Source organism: Xenopus tropicalis, chromosome 2 (genome assembly GCF_000004195.4).
Source record: "Xenopus tropicalis strain Nigerian chromosome 2, UCB_Xtro_10.0, whole genome shotgun sequence".
In the NCBI taxonomy this organism is placed as follows: Eukaryota; Metazoa; Chordata; class Amphibia; order Anura; family Pipidae; genus Xenopus; species Xenopus tropicalis.
Window position 1 is genome coordinate 11392175 of NC_030678.2, and position 15021 is coordinate 11407195.

Genomic DNA, 15021 nt, shown 5'->3' on the forward strand with positions numbered 1-15021 from the left:
CCAGCACTGTGTCAGGCCCCTTGCTGGTACCTTACATATAGAGATAATGATGGCATTTTCCCGTCATTATATGGCACAGGAATCAGACATGGGGATAAAGGGACAGACTTGTTCAGTGCTGGGAAACTGTGCTTATTGCTCCCAACTCCAATTGCAGGAACAGAGAACAGGGAGCCGGATTTACTCACATCAGCTGGGATTCTCATTGGGGGATTTTTCATATTTGAAAGCAGTCGCTGGCCGTGGAGAGTTGGGGAAAGATTTTAGAAAAGTTTAATTGTGCAATATTGCTTTAAGAATACAACCCTGATGTTGCTGGGCTACAGCAATCTCAGTTAGCACATGCTCAGTTTGCTCTGGGCTGCTGTTGGGAGGTGGAGCTTAAGGAACGTAGTAAATTATCAAAACAGCACGTCACGTAATATCTGCCATAGAAGCTGATTAATAATACGAATCATAATATGCAGACTGCACTGGTTCCTGTGTTGCCATGTAATGTAATGTGGGGTTTAGAGTTTTTGCATTGTTTAATGAAACATTTCCCAGCTCTCCAAAGCCAGTGGCTGCATAAATATGCAAAATAATCCTCCAATGAGAATCCCAGCTGATCTGTGTAAATCCGGCTCCCTGTTCTCTGTTCCTGCAATTGGAGTTGGGAGTAATAAGCACAGTTTCCCAGCACTGAACAAGTCTGTCCCTTTATCCCCATGTCTGATTCCTGTGCCATATAATGACGGGAAAAAAACTATGTAATTATCTCTATATGTAAGATAAGATCAAAATGGCTGATATTGTGCTGGGAACCTAATTAGCATTCTCATTGGTCAATTCTCTTGTATGTATAATTTTTTCTTCAACCTCTATAGAGTACTAGGGGGATTCCCATAAATGATACTGGCCAAATTATCCCATTGGCACAGAGACACAGGTGTATCATGGATTTGGATACATATAAACTAGTGCTGCCCTATTATACACATTGGATTATAGCACGTCATGTACATAATTTCCTCACCCTAGCAGAAAACTACTGTACTTTCTAATACTTTGAATATTTCTGTGTTTTCTAGTGTCAGTCACTTTACATACGCAAATCAGCATGCCTGGGAAGGAACATAGTGTTTGTGCAGAGGTTCCCCTGTACTTATCATGTTGTTCTGCCTATACACCTACTGGCACAGTTTGGCCTCTCCCCGTGTGTAATGTGCAAAAACCCCAATACAACTGCTTCATAAACTTTTTCAGAGATTATTGGTTTGTATCCCCGCAACTAAAGCCAATAATGCTCTGTACAATGGACATGGGGGAGATCACAAAATGCCATGTAAATCAATATATTACTTACAGAAAATTTTATGGAAAATTTATTCCCAGAAGGACTGTTTTGCATAAACAAAGTGACTGGAACTTTAGCCATAGCTTGTGTTCTCTATATAATAACCGGTCAGTGCAGGAATCTCCATTGACTTTGATTTGTATACAATTAGTTGTGGTTTTTGTTTTGTTTGTCCCCTATGTGGGGGAGGGGTATATGTTGTTTTCTCTCTATGGTATATAAGTGATAAAATCAACCTATTTTTATGTTTAATTGAGAATTTGATGCTTTAAAATAATTGTGCTGAATTCAGTTTCTCTAAATTCTGTCAATGGTTCCATCCTTTCTAACAAGGTGGAAAGAAAAGTCACACAATAAGGATTTAGCTAAAGTCTCTCCCCAAGCTCAAAGTGCCAGAGTGGGACTTTAGCTTTTTAGGGAGCAGACAGACAGGACTGTGATTGGTTGGCTTATATGCATGTTTAGTTGTGAACAGGCAGTGACTAGAGCAAGCATAGGAATGGAAAATATTGTCAATCCCTAACCTCAGGTCAGTGACATCAGCCAAGAGCAGACTGAGCATGTGCAGTAGTTGGGCAAGGCAAAAGATGGAGAGCTACTGTGGGCATCTTCAGGGGCATGGGGCTTCATTTCTATAGAGCTTTGGTGACTCTGAGCTGGTACAAAGGGATAAAGGACAGAATTGTTCAGTGCTGGGAATCTGTGTTTATGCTTCTAACTCCCTGAAGAACTGTGGTGCCAAGCATCATTGGCATTATAGTGCCGCCACATGGCTGCCCACACTCGGAGCTGCTTCCTGTTGCTGGTGGCATAGTGCCCATTGTGCACAAAATGGCATTGTTTCCCCCATCCAGAGTGTGGGCTCTGATTTCCAGTGATAGGTGCCCTTTAATATATGAGGCTAGTTGTGTTCTCAGACAACAAATTTACACTACAGGAGGGAGGCTCAGGCATGAGTGATGTGCAGGCTGGGCTGATACTTGTGGGATCTGCGGGTTTACCCGTGGGTTGGGTGGGTTCGGGCCAACCTTGGCACGCCATTTGTGGGTTCAGTTTGAACTCTTCCGCCTGCTCTCCCTACCCGTGACCTTACACTGCCTAAACAGAGGGGAGATGTCGGGGCAGTAGGGTTCAGGTTGGGAGTCGGTGGGTTAGGGTCGGGTGTGGGCACATCACTATCAGGGACCAGCATTTCTCCCATCAATCTTACTGGATTTGTGTAACCAACATAATCCTGATCATTTGGGGGGCAGTATCCAATAATATTACCCTAATTACAATTGTGACATCTAAATTCCCTAAAGTGAAATATCTACTGCTACTGATACTGTTCCTCTACTAGCCTGGGTCCAGCAGAACCACCACACACTATGTAAGACTATGTAAGGAAAGGTGGCTAGACCCTCCAAAACCTATAAAGCCGGTGCCCCCCATGTCCTCCAAAATCTTTTTCTTTTTCATAATAAAAAGTATATTAAAAATAATAAATGGAGTTGTTGCATTGGCTCCTTTTTAAATTCTCAGTATATTGTCTCAAACTATGGAATCCAATTGCACCTGCAGTAGCACAAGCGCTTGATTTTGATAGTTTACGACTATGGGGACAGTAAGAACGCGGAACCTTTGGGTAATATAAAGGGCAAATTGCTGACAATCGAAACTATATTTCCCCAAGAGCTTACAATATAAAAAGATAAAGTTCCTGTATAATTAGCAAACAGCTCCTGAATTTGGATCCTATCCACGGACTGGGGTGCAGCCTGCTCTTGAGAAAATACAACAATTCAATGATCAAATTACATCTAAATTAAAGGATAAGTGCTCTAGAGACCAACATTGTGAACAGGCCCACCACAAATACAATAAAACGTAAAATACTATAATTTAAATGTTGCCTCTTGAACTCAGACAGGCAGAGAGCAATGTTGTGGGAAAAGACTTTGGATTTGTATCTGTGACCAGGGTCGGACTGGGGGGTGCAAGGCCCTGCAGGTCTCCCCACCGGCTGCATCTCCTAACCCTTTTCCCTCGCAGGGTCCCCCACCTGATGTTCTCCCCCGAGCGTGCGTAAGTTTAAGTCATCAGGGGAGGAACAGTCGGCCAGGGAGAGCACCGGCAAGGGTCGGGTCTGGGCCGCCGGGAAAAATCCCGTCTGTGACTGAGCCAATGTGGGGGGGTTAGTTTTAATGAAGCTATGGCACGAGGGCTTACCAACTGAAGGGTTAAACTACACGCCAGACACGGAGAGAAAAACAAGTGTTACATAGTTATGTTGGCTTGAAAAAAAGACCATCAAGAGTCCATCAAGTTTAACCCTTCTAAGTAAACCCAGCACACACAAACCCATACTGACCTATCTATATACTCACATACAGACCCATACTGACCTATCTATCCACTCACATACAGACCCATACTGACCTATCTATCCACTCACATACAGACCCATACTGACCTATCTATCCACTCACATACAGACCCACACTGACCTATCTATCCACTCACATACAGACCCATACTGACCTATCTATCCACTCACATACAGACCCACACTGACCTATCCACTCACATACAGACCCATACTGACCTATCTATATACTCACATACAGACCCACACTGACCTATCTATACACTCACATACAGACCCATACTGACCTATCTATACACTCACATACAGACCCACACTGACCTATCTATCCACTCACATACAGACCCATACTGACCTATCCACTCACATACAGACCCATACTGACCTATCTATATACTCACATACAGACCCACACTGACCTATCTATCCACTCACATACAGACCCACACTGACCTATCTATCCACTCACATACAGACCCACACTGACCTATCTATCCACTCACATACAGACCCATACTGACCTATCTATCCACTCACATACAGACCCACACTGACCTATCTATACACTTACATACAGACCCATACTGACCTATCTATCCACTCACATACAGACCCACACTGACCTATCTATCCACTCACATACAGACCCACACTGACCTATCTATCCACTCACATACAGACCCACACTGACCTATCTATCCACTCACATACAGACCCACACTGACCTATCTATCCACTCACATACAGACCCACACTGACCTATCTATCCACTCACATACAGACCCACACTGACCTATCTATCCACTCACATACAGACCCACACTGACCTATCTATCCACTCACATACAGACCCATACTGACCTATCTATCCACTCACATACAGACCCACACTGACCTATCTATACACTCACATACAGACCCACACTGACCTATCTATCCACTCACATACAGACCCACACTGACCTATCTATCCACTCACATACAGACCCACACTGACCTATCTATCCACTCACATACAGACCCACACTGACCTATCTATCCACTCACATACAGACCCACACTGACCTATCTATCCACTCACATACAGACCCATACTAACCTATCTATCCACTCACATACAGACCCATACTGACCTATCCACTCACATACAGACCCATACTGACCTATCTATCCACTCACGTACAGACCCATACTGACCTATCTATCCACTCACATACAGCCCCACACTGACCTATCTATACACTCACGTACAGACCCACACTGACCTATCTATACACTCACATACAGCCCCACACTGACCTATCTATCCACTCACATACAGACCCACACTGACCTATCTATCCACTCACATACAGACCCACACTGACCTATCTATCCACTCACATACAGACCCATACTGACCTATCTATCCACTCACATACAGACCCACACTGACCTATCTATACACTCACGTACAGACCCACACTGACCTATCTATACACTCACGTACAGACCCACACTGACCTATCTATACACTCACATACAGACCCACACTGACCTATCTATACACTCACATACAGACCCACACTGACCTATCTATCCACTCACATACAGCCCCACACTGACCTATCTATCCACTCACATACAGACCCATACTGACCTATCTATCCACTCACATACAGACCCACACTGACCTATCTATACACTCACGTACAGACCCACACTGACCTATCTATACACTCACGTACAGACCCACACTGACCTATCTATACACTCACATACAGACCCACACTGACCTATCTATCCACTCACATACAGACCCATACTGACCTATCTATCCACTCACATACAGACCCATACTGACCTATCTATACACTCACGTACAGACCCATACTGACCTATCTATCCACTCACATACAGACCCACACTGACCTATCTATACACTCACATACAGACCCACACTGACCTATCTATCCACTCACATACAGACCCACACTGACCTATCTATCCACCCACATACAGACCCACACTGACCTATCTATCCACTCACATACAGACCCATACTGACCTATCTATCCACTCACATACAGACCCATACTGACCTATCTATCCACCCACATACAGACCCACACTGACCTATCTATCCACTCACATACAGACCCATACTGACCTATCTATCCACTCAAATACAGACCCATACTGACCTATCTATACACTCACATACAGACCTATACTGACCTATCTATCCACTCACATACAGACTAGTGATGAGCGAATCTGTTCCGTTTTGCTTCGCCGAAAAATTTGCAAATCTTTCAAAAGTTTCGCGAAATGGCGAAAAATTCGCGAAACGGCGAAAATGTCGTAAGACAAAAAAAAATTGTCGCCCGCGGCTATTATTTTGTTGCACGGCTATCATTTTGTCGCGCGGCTATTGTTTCGCCGCCCGCGGCTATTATTTTGTCGCACGGCTATTATTTCGTCGCCCGCGGCTATTATTTTGTCGCGTGGCTATTATTTTGTGGCGCGGCTATTCTTTTGAGGCCCGCGACAACTTTTTGGACGTGCGGCGAATTTTTCCGCGGCAAATATTTTCATCTGTTTCGCGAAACAATCCGACAATGGCGAAACGTGGAAATTCGCCGCGAATCCATGCCTGGCAAAACATTTCGCCCATCACTAATACAGACCCATACTGACCTATTTATCCACTCACATACAGACCCACACTGACCTATCTATCCACTCACATACAGACCCACACTGACCTATCTATCCACTCACATACAGACCCATACTGACCTATCCACTCACATACAGACCCATACTGACCTATCCACTCACATACAGACCCACACTGACCTATCTATCCACTCACATACAGACCCATACTGACCTATCCACTCCCATACAGACCCACACTGACCTATCTATCCACTCACATACAGACCCACACTGACCTATCTATACACTCACATACAGACCCACACTGACCTATCTATCCACTCACACACAGACCCACACTGACCTATCTATACACTCACATACAGACCCACACTGACCTATCCACTCACATACAGACCCATACTGACCTATCTATCCACTCACATACAGACCCATACTGACCTATCTATCCACTCACATACAGACCCACACTGACCTATCTATCCACTCACATACAGACCCATACTGACCTATCTATCCACTCACATACAGACCCACACTGACCTATCTATCCACTCACATACAGACCCATACTGACCTATCTATACACTCACATACAGACCCACACTGACCTATCCACTCACATACAGACCCATACTGACCTATCTATCCACTCACATACAGACCCATACTGACCTATCTATCCACTCACATACAGACCCATACTGACCTATCTATCCACTCACATACAGACCCATACTGACCTATCTATCCACTCACATACAGACCCATACTGACCTATCTATCCACTCACATACAGACCCATACTGACCTATCTATCCACTCACATACAGACCCACACTGACCTATCCACTCACATACATAAACCATATATACAAACATCAATACTAACTGTAGATATTAGTATCACAATAGCCTTGGATACTATGCATGTTCAAGAACTCATCCAGGCCCCTCTTATAGGCATTAACAGAATCTGCCATTACAGCATCACTAGGAAGGGCATTCCCCAACCTCACTGCCCTCACCGTGAGGAACCCCCTACCCAACATCCCCCGGCAGGGCATTCCCCAACCCCCTCACTGCCCTCACCGTTAGGAATCCCCTACCCAACATCCCCCGGCAGGGCATTCCCCAACCCCCTCACTGCCCTCACCGTGAGGAACCCCCTACCCAACATCCCCCGGCAGGGCATTCCCCAACCCCCTCACTGCCCTCACCGTGAGGAACCCCCTACCCAACATCCCCCGGCAGGGCATTCCCCAACCCCTCACTGCCCTCACCATGAGGAACCCCCTACCCAACATCCCCCCGGCAGGGCATTCCCCAACCCCCTCACTGCCCTCACCGTGAGGAACCCCCTACCCAACATCCCCCGGCAGGGCATTCCCCAACCCCCTCACTGCCCTCACCGTGAGGAACCCCCTACCCAACATCCCCCGGCAGGGCATTCCCCAACCCCCTCACTGCCCTCACCGTGAGGAACCCCCTACTCAACATCCCCCGGCAAGGGCATTCCCCAACCCCCTCACTGCCCTCACCGTGAGGAACCCCCTACCCAACATCCCCCGGCAGGGCATTCCCCGAACCCCTCACTGCCTCTACCGTGAGGAACCCCTACCCCAACATCCGCGGCAGGGCATTCGCCAACCTCACTGCCCTCACCGTGAGGAAACCCCCCTACCCAAACATCCCCCGGCAGGGCATTCCCAACCCCTCACTGCCCTCACCGTGAGGAACCCCCTACCCAACATCCCCCGGCAGGGCATTCGCGCAACCTCACTGCCCTCACCGTGAGAACCCCTACCCACATCCCCCGGCAGGGCATTTCCCCAACCCCCTCACTGCCCTCACTGCGAGGAACCCCCTACCCAACATCCCCCGGCAGGGCATTCCCCAACCCCCTCACTGCCCTCACCCGTGAGGAACCCCTACCCAACATCCCCCCGGCAGGGCATTCCCCAACCCCCTCCACTGCCCTCACCGTGAGGAACCCCCTACCCAACATCCCCCGGCAGGGCATTCCCCAACCCCCTCACTGCCCTCACCGTGAGGAACCCCTACCCAACATCCCCCGGCAGGGCATTCCCCAACCCCCTCACTGCCCTCACCGTGAGGAACCCCCTACCCAACATCCCCGGCAGGGCATTCCCCAACCTCACTGCCCTCACCGTGAGGCAACCCCCTACCCAACATCCCCCGGCAGGGCATTCCGCTCAAACCCCTCACTGCCCTCACCGTGAGGAACCCCCCTAACCCAACATCCCCCGGCAGGGCATTCCCCAACCCCCTCACTGCCCTCACCGTGAGGAACCCCCTACCCAACATCCCCCGGCAGGGCATTCCCCAACCCTACTCACTGCCCTCACTGTGAGGAACCCCCTACCCAACATCCCCCGGGCAGGGCATTCCCCAACCTCCTCACTGCCCTCATCCGTTGAGGAACCCCCTACCCCAACATCCCCCAGCAGGGCATTCCCCAACCCCCTCACTGCCCTCACCATGAGGAACCCCCTACCCAACATCCCCGGCAGGGGCATTCCCCAACCCCTCACTGCCCTCACCGTGAGGAACCCCCTACCCAACATCCCCCGGCAGGTGCATTCGCCCCAACCCCCTCACTGCCCTCACCGTGAGGAACCCCCTACCCAAACATACCCCCGGCAGGGCATTCCCAACCCCTCACTGCCCTCGACCGTGAGGAACCCCCTACCCAACATCCCCGGCAGGGCATTCCCCAACCCCCTCACTGCCCTCACCGTGAGGAACCCCCTACCCAACATCCCCCGCAGGGCATTCCCCAACCCCCTCACTGCCCTCACCGTGAGGAACCCCTACCCAACATCCCCCGGCAGGGCATTCCCCAACCCCCTCACTGCCCTCACCGTGAGGAACCCCTAACCCAACATCCCCCAGCAGGGCATTCCCCAACCTCACTGCCTCTCACCGTGAGGAACCCCCACCCAACATCCCCCGGCAGGGCATTCCCAACCCCCTCACTGCCCTCACCGTGAGGAACCCCCTACCCAACATCCCCCGGCAGGGCATTCCCCAACCCCTCACTGCCCTCACCGTGAGGAACCCCCTACCCAACATCCCCCGGCAGGGCATTCCCCAACCCCTCACTGCCCTCACCGTGAGGAACCCCCTACCCAACATCCCCCGGCAGGGCATTCCCAACCCCCTCACTGCCCTCACCGTGAGGAACCCCTACCCACATCCCCGGCAGGGCATTCCCCAACCCCCTCCCACTGCCCTCACCGTGAGGAACCCCCTACCCAACATCCCCGGCAGGGCATTCCCCAACCCCCTCACTGCCCTCACCGTGAGGAACCCCCTACCCAACATCCCCCGGCAGGGCATTCCCCAACCCCCTCACTGCCCTCACCGTGAGGAACCCCTACCCAACATCCCCCGGCAGGGCATTCCCCAACCTCACTGCCCTCACCGTGAGGAACCCCTACCCCAACATCCCCCGGCAGGGCATTCCCCCAACCCCCTCACTGCCCTCACCGTGAGGAACCCCCTACCCAACATCCCCCGGCAGGGCATTCCCCAACCCCCTCACTGCCCTCACCGTGAGGAACCCCATACCCAACATCCCCCGGCAGGGCATTTCCCCAACCTCCTCACTGCCCTCACCGTGAGGAACCCCCTACCCAACATCCCCCAGCAGGGCATTCCCCAACCCCCTCACTGCCCTCACCATGAGGAACCCCCTACCCAACATCCCCCGGCAGGGCATTCCCCAACCTCACTGCCCTCACCATGAGGAACCCCCTACCCAATATCCCCCGGCAGGGCATTCCCCACCTCACTGCCCCTACCGTGAGGAACCCCCTACCCAACATCCCCCCGCAGGGCATTCCCCAACCGTCACTACCCTCACCGTGAGGAACCCCCTACCCAACATCCCCCGGCAGGGCATTCCCCAACCTCACTGCCCTCACCGTGAGGAACCCCCTACCCAACATCCCCCGGCAGGGCATTCCCCAACCCCCTCACTGCCCTCACCGTGAGGAACCCCTACCCAACATCCCCCGGCAGGGCATTCCCCAACCCCCTCACTGTCCTCACCGTGAGGAACCCCCTACCCAACATCCCCCGGCAGGGCATTCCCCAACCCCCTCACTGCCCTCACCGTGAGGAACCCCCTACCCAACATCCCCCGGCAGGGCATTCCCCAACCCCCTCACTGCCCTCACCATGAGGAACCCCCTACCCAACACCCCCCGGCAGGGCATTCCCCAAACCCCTCAGTGCCCTCACCGTGAGGAACCCCCTACCCAACACCCCCCGGTAGGGCATTCCCCAACCCCCTCACTGCCCTCACCGTGAGGAACCCCCTACCCAACATCCCCCGGCAGGGCATTCCCAACCCCCTCACTGCCCTCACCGTGAGGAACCCCCTACCCAACATCCCCCGGCAGGGCATTCCCCAACCCCCTCACTGCCCTCACCGTGAGGAACCCCCTACACTGCTTCATATGGAAGCTCCTTTCCTCTAATCTATAGGGGTGACCTCTGGTGCGCTGATCATTTTTATGGGAAAAAAGAACACCCCCTATCTGCCTATAATCCCCTCTAATGTACTTGTACAGAGTAATCATGTCCCCTCGCAAGCGCCTCTTTTCCAGAGAAAACAACCCCAACCCTGACAGTCTAACCTCATAGTTTAACCCTTCCACCCCTTTAATGGATGACATTATTCACACTTATATGGGAACAAATGGGGGGATATTCGTACCTCACATCATAGACAGGAATAGGATCCTCTGTTGCACTGGGTAATAGGAGAGAGAAACCAGCCTGCTCCCCGGGGGGGGGATAAGATGATCCGGAGGGGCACTGTACCATCACAGTGAGGGACTATGAGCCAAGTGAGTGAGTTGTTCTATGAGAGTCGCGGCTATGAGCCAGAGAAGGGTGTTCCATTTTTCTTTTCCCTCCAGTGACAAGTGATGACTAGCTTTGGTGGGGGAGTAATATCTGGCAAATAGGAAGCTACAGAAACTCCCAGGCTGCCCTGGCTCCATAGGGTTCTCTTTAACCCTTTAAGTGCCAGCAAAATTTCACATTTTGTTTCCCCTCAGTGCCAGACATTTTCTTAACATTTTGTGCTCATTTTAGGAGCATTTACTGGGGGGGGGGGGGGGGGGTTAAGTTTAGGTAGGCAAACTATATATTGTTTTTTTTCTGGAGAATCTAAACTTTCCAAATCTGCCTGAGTTTTTGTGTATTTCCACTTCTGGAACAAGATTTAGAGCTTGAAATACAAAAAAAAAAAAAAGAAAAAATGCTATTTATCATGATATAGGGATTTATACCAAAAACATATTTTATTTTATGGACAAAAATTCAACTGATTTGGAAAGCCTCATGTCTCCTGAAATGCTTTACTGAATTTAGCAGTTTCTATAAAAAATTATGAAAATTCAAAAAAATCGCCTCAAATCTTCCACTTTCAAACATCATATCTCCCACATAACATTAGGTACCAATAAAATACATCCTAAATATGAAAGCCAAGGGTCCACTGAACAGTTTGATGCCCGTTGTGCATAGGATTACTAAAGTATCTGGAATTTAGAGACCCCAAAAGGACATTAGTGCATAGAGATTCCCCCGGAGATCTCTTTAGCTACTGAAAATTCAACACGTTTTCTGCATTTTCTGTGGGGTAAAAACACAAAAAAATACATTGACCCCCAAAACCATATATTTTTTAGAAAGTACTCATTCGGGTGGATTCAAAATTGGTACCCATGTCTTTTTACTCCAAACTACTGAGTCGCAGTGCTTTCCCAAAATTGCCAGGTTTGATGAAATACCTGAAAATAACATCAAATCTTCCACTTTTAAGCACCTTATCTCCCACATAACATTAGGTACCAAGAAAACACACCCTAAATATGAAAGCCAAGGGTCCGCTGAACAGTTTGATGCCCATTGTGCATAGGATCAGCACTGTATCTGGCATTTAGAGACCCCAAAAGGAAGTTAGTGCATACAAATTGCCCCAGAGATCTCTTTAGCTACTGAAGGAGTAAAGCCACAAAAAAGCAAGCTCTCTGTTTCAGCTGAAATTAAGCAGAGAAATCCCTGTCTAAGGGAAGATTTTTTGTTTTCATTTGATGTGTGAAGGTGTTGGCCATTTGTTGGTTGAATTTTGAGAAGTTTTGACTTGATTTACTTTATTTAAAATCAAATTTTAGTTTCACACAGAAGGTGAGTGATTGTTAGCCCATTTCCCTTCACTTCTTTGGGCTACAAACTCACTGATAGATCCCCTCCCCCTCCCCCACACCTGGGTGTCAGTTGCATTTTGATTCTGTTTCAGCTTAAATCAAATACTTTTTTCTCACATTGTGTGGGTATTTTTATTTTCATGTTGCATTTTTAGTTTTGTAATGTGAGAAAGCTAAAGGGAGAAGGATTTTGGGATTTAAAATCTTTTCTCAGCAGCAGTGCAACTCCCAGGCACCTGCTCACATTAACCCTCTCCCTGCCAGAGCCTCTCTCCTTTATATCTACTTTTTGTTGATTAATAGAATTAAGCTTCCTTTTTTGTGGGGTATTTTGTAAATAATGGGAGGGAATAAAAACAAAAATGATTAAAAAAATGCCGCAGGGTACTAAAGGCAAAAGACCTGAAAGACCCGGTTACAGCTCTGCAGCTAAGCAGCAGTCAGAGCCTGTGCCAAAAAATCCCAGCGCTTCTACTGCGTCAGCCAATGTGCTGGCAGGGGCCCAAGCCAAGTCACCCCTGGGGCAGAGCAACTTACACGGAAACATGGAGCCCGATGTCTAATATCAGGAGCTCATGGCATAGAGGCTTATATAAAAGCTGCAGCTGAACTAGTGGGCCCCTCTGCAATAGTGGCAGCCAGCAAAATGTATGGGAAAGCAATAATCTTTGCCCGTACGCTAGCTGCAGTACACACTTTGGTGCAGAGAGGTATCACAGTGGGGGGGAGTTATGTCCCTGTAGAACCCCTAGAAGGGTTGGGCACTAGGGTAGTCTTTCCTACAAGACCCCATATTGCGTCCCCACCTGCAAGCCCTTGGGGAATTAAAATCAAATATTTCTAAAATCCCCTTAGGATGCAAAGAGAGCAGACTGAAACATGTCCTCTCTTTTAAATGGAAGGTTCAACTGCTTCTTCCTTGGGGTCAAGATAGTATTGAGGGGTCTTTTGGGGTTCTGTTTGTATAAAATTTTTTACAACACAGAGGAAGTGAGGTGTTTCCTTTGCAAGGAGATGGGGCACACTCGCCAGAGTTGCCCCAAAAGGCACATTAAGACCACGGCCAGTACTTGCACCCCTGGCACTTCATGTGTAACAGCTTGCCCTGCTAGGACTATTTCAGCAGGCCCTTTAAAGGGGACATCCCCTTCACTAGAGAACTCAAAGGAGGTTGTTACACAACCCACTTCCACAACTTCAAAACCACCCCCTTCTTCACTGAAGTTTCTAAGTCTCCAGCCTGTCTTGCAACTGCAGCACAGGAGAAGAGGGGAAATAAATTCACCACATCCCCCAGTGGCACAGCTATTCCTACCACACAGCAACCTTCATCTGTGGGTGTGGGGGCACACAAGATTGTAACATCTGCTGTGGTAGGAGCAGTGAGTGACCCTTCCTCTTTAGGTGGCAAGGAAAAGAAGAGGAAATTTAAGTCCAACCACCTGGTACCTGAGGAATGGGCATTAGTAGTCAATGATGGAGCACCCCCATCTAAGGGCAAAAAGAGCAGTGAAACATCTGGCCCTCATGTAATGACATTGTCTAACCCATCTTTTAGACTGGTTTAGTCAACCAGTGTCAGACCATACACTCTCAACTCCAGATTCAGTAAGAAATAATGAGGTTAATGGTCTGGAGAGCCTAGAACAGGGGAACATGGGTTTCTCTACAGAGTCAGGGGTGCAGCACCTGCCTCCAATACATTTAGAGGTTCTCCACATGGAGTGCAAAGGGACTCCCAATGAAACACCTGCAGGGTGGGTAGTCAATGTCCCTGAGGTGCTAAGTTTTGGGGACTGCGAACATACTCAGTTTTCAGTGCCTCAGGATATTCCACTCCTAGAGGGGGAAAATATTGGGATAACCCCCATACTGGAATCTGCAGATAAGACTGTATGGGGGGATGATGGGGCTGGGGTGGTGAATATGAAGGAGGATAGCATGGCAGACTCAGAAAAAAACAACCCTGTGAAGTCTGCTGTCCATGTGGAGGTCTCTCCTCCCTTACCTTCCACTGACCCTAATGTTATTGCCATCCGGAGTGATCAGGAGGCAGTAGAAAGGGCAAAGGCTGACTATCGAGCTTCTAAAGCTCCCCCTGTTGTGGAGGAGCTGATTCCATCTGCTGCCCCAGACACCTCTGAAGGTGTTGCAGGAGAATTCAAAAAAGCACCTGAACCAATGCAGGTTCTCCAAATGATGGGTGCTTCTGATCCCATTCCTGCAACATCACGTGCAGATATCCTCAAAGCTCAAGTGGAGGAGAGACATTATCAATCCCTCAGCCAGGAAGAGCCAAGGGATGAGGACAATATTGTAGAAGAGGGTGAAACAGGTGTGGCAAATCCTTCTGCCCCTCTCATCCCTGCTGAGGAACTCAAAAAGGTTTCTTGAGAGCAACCTTG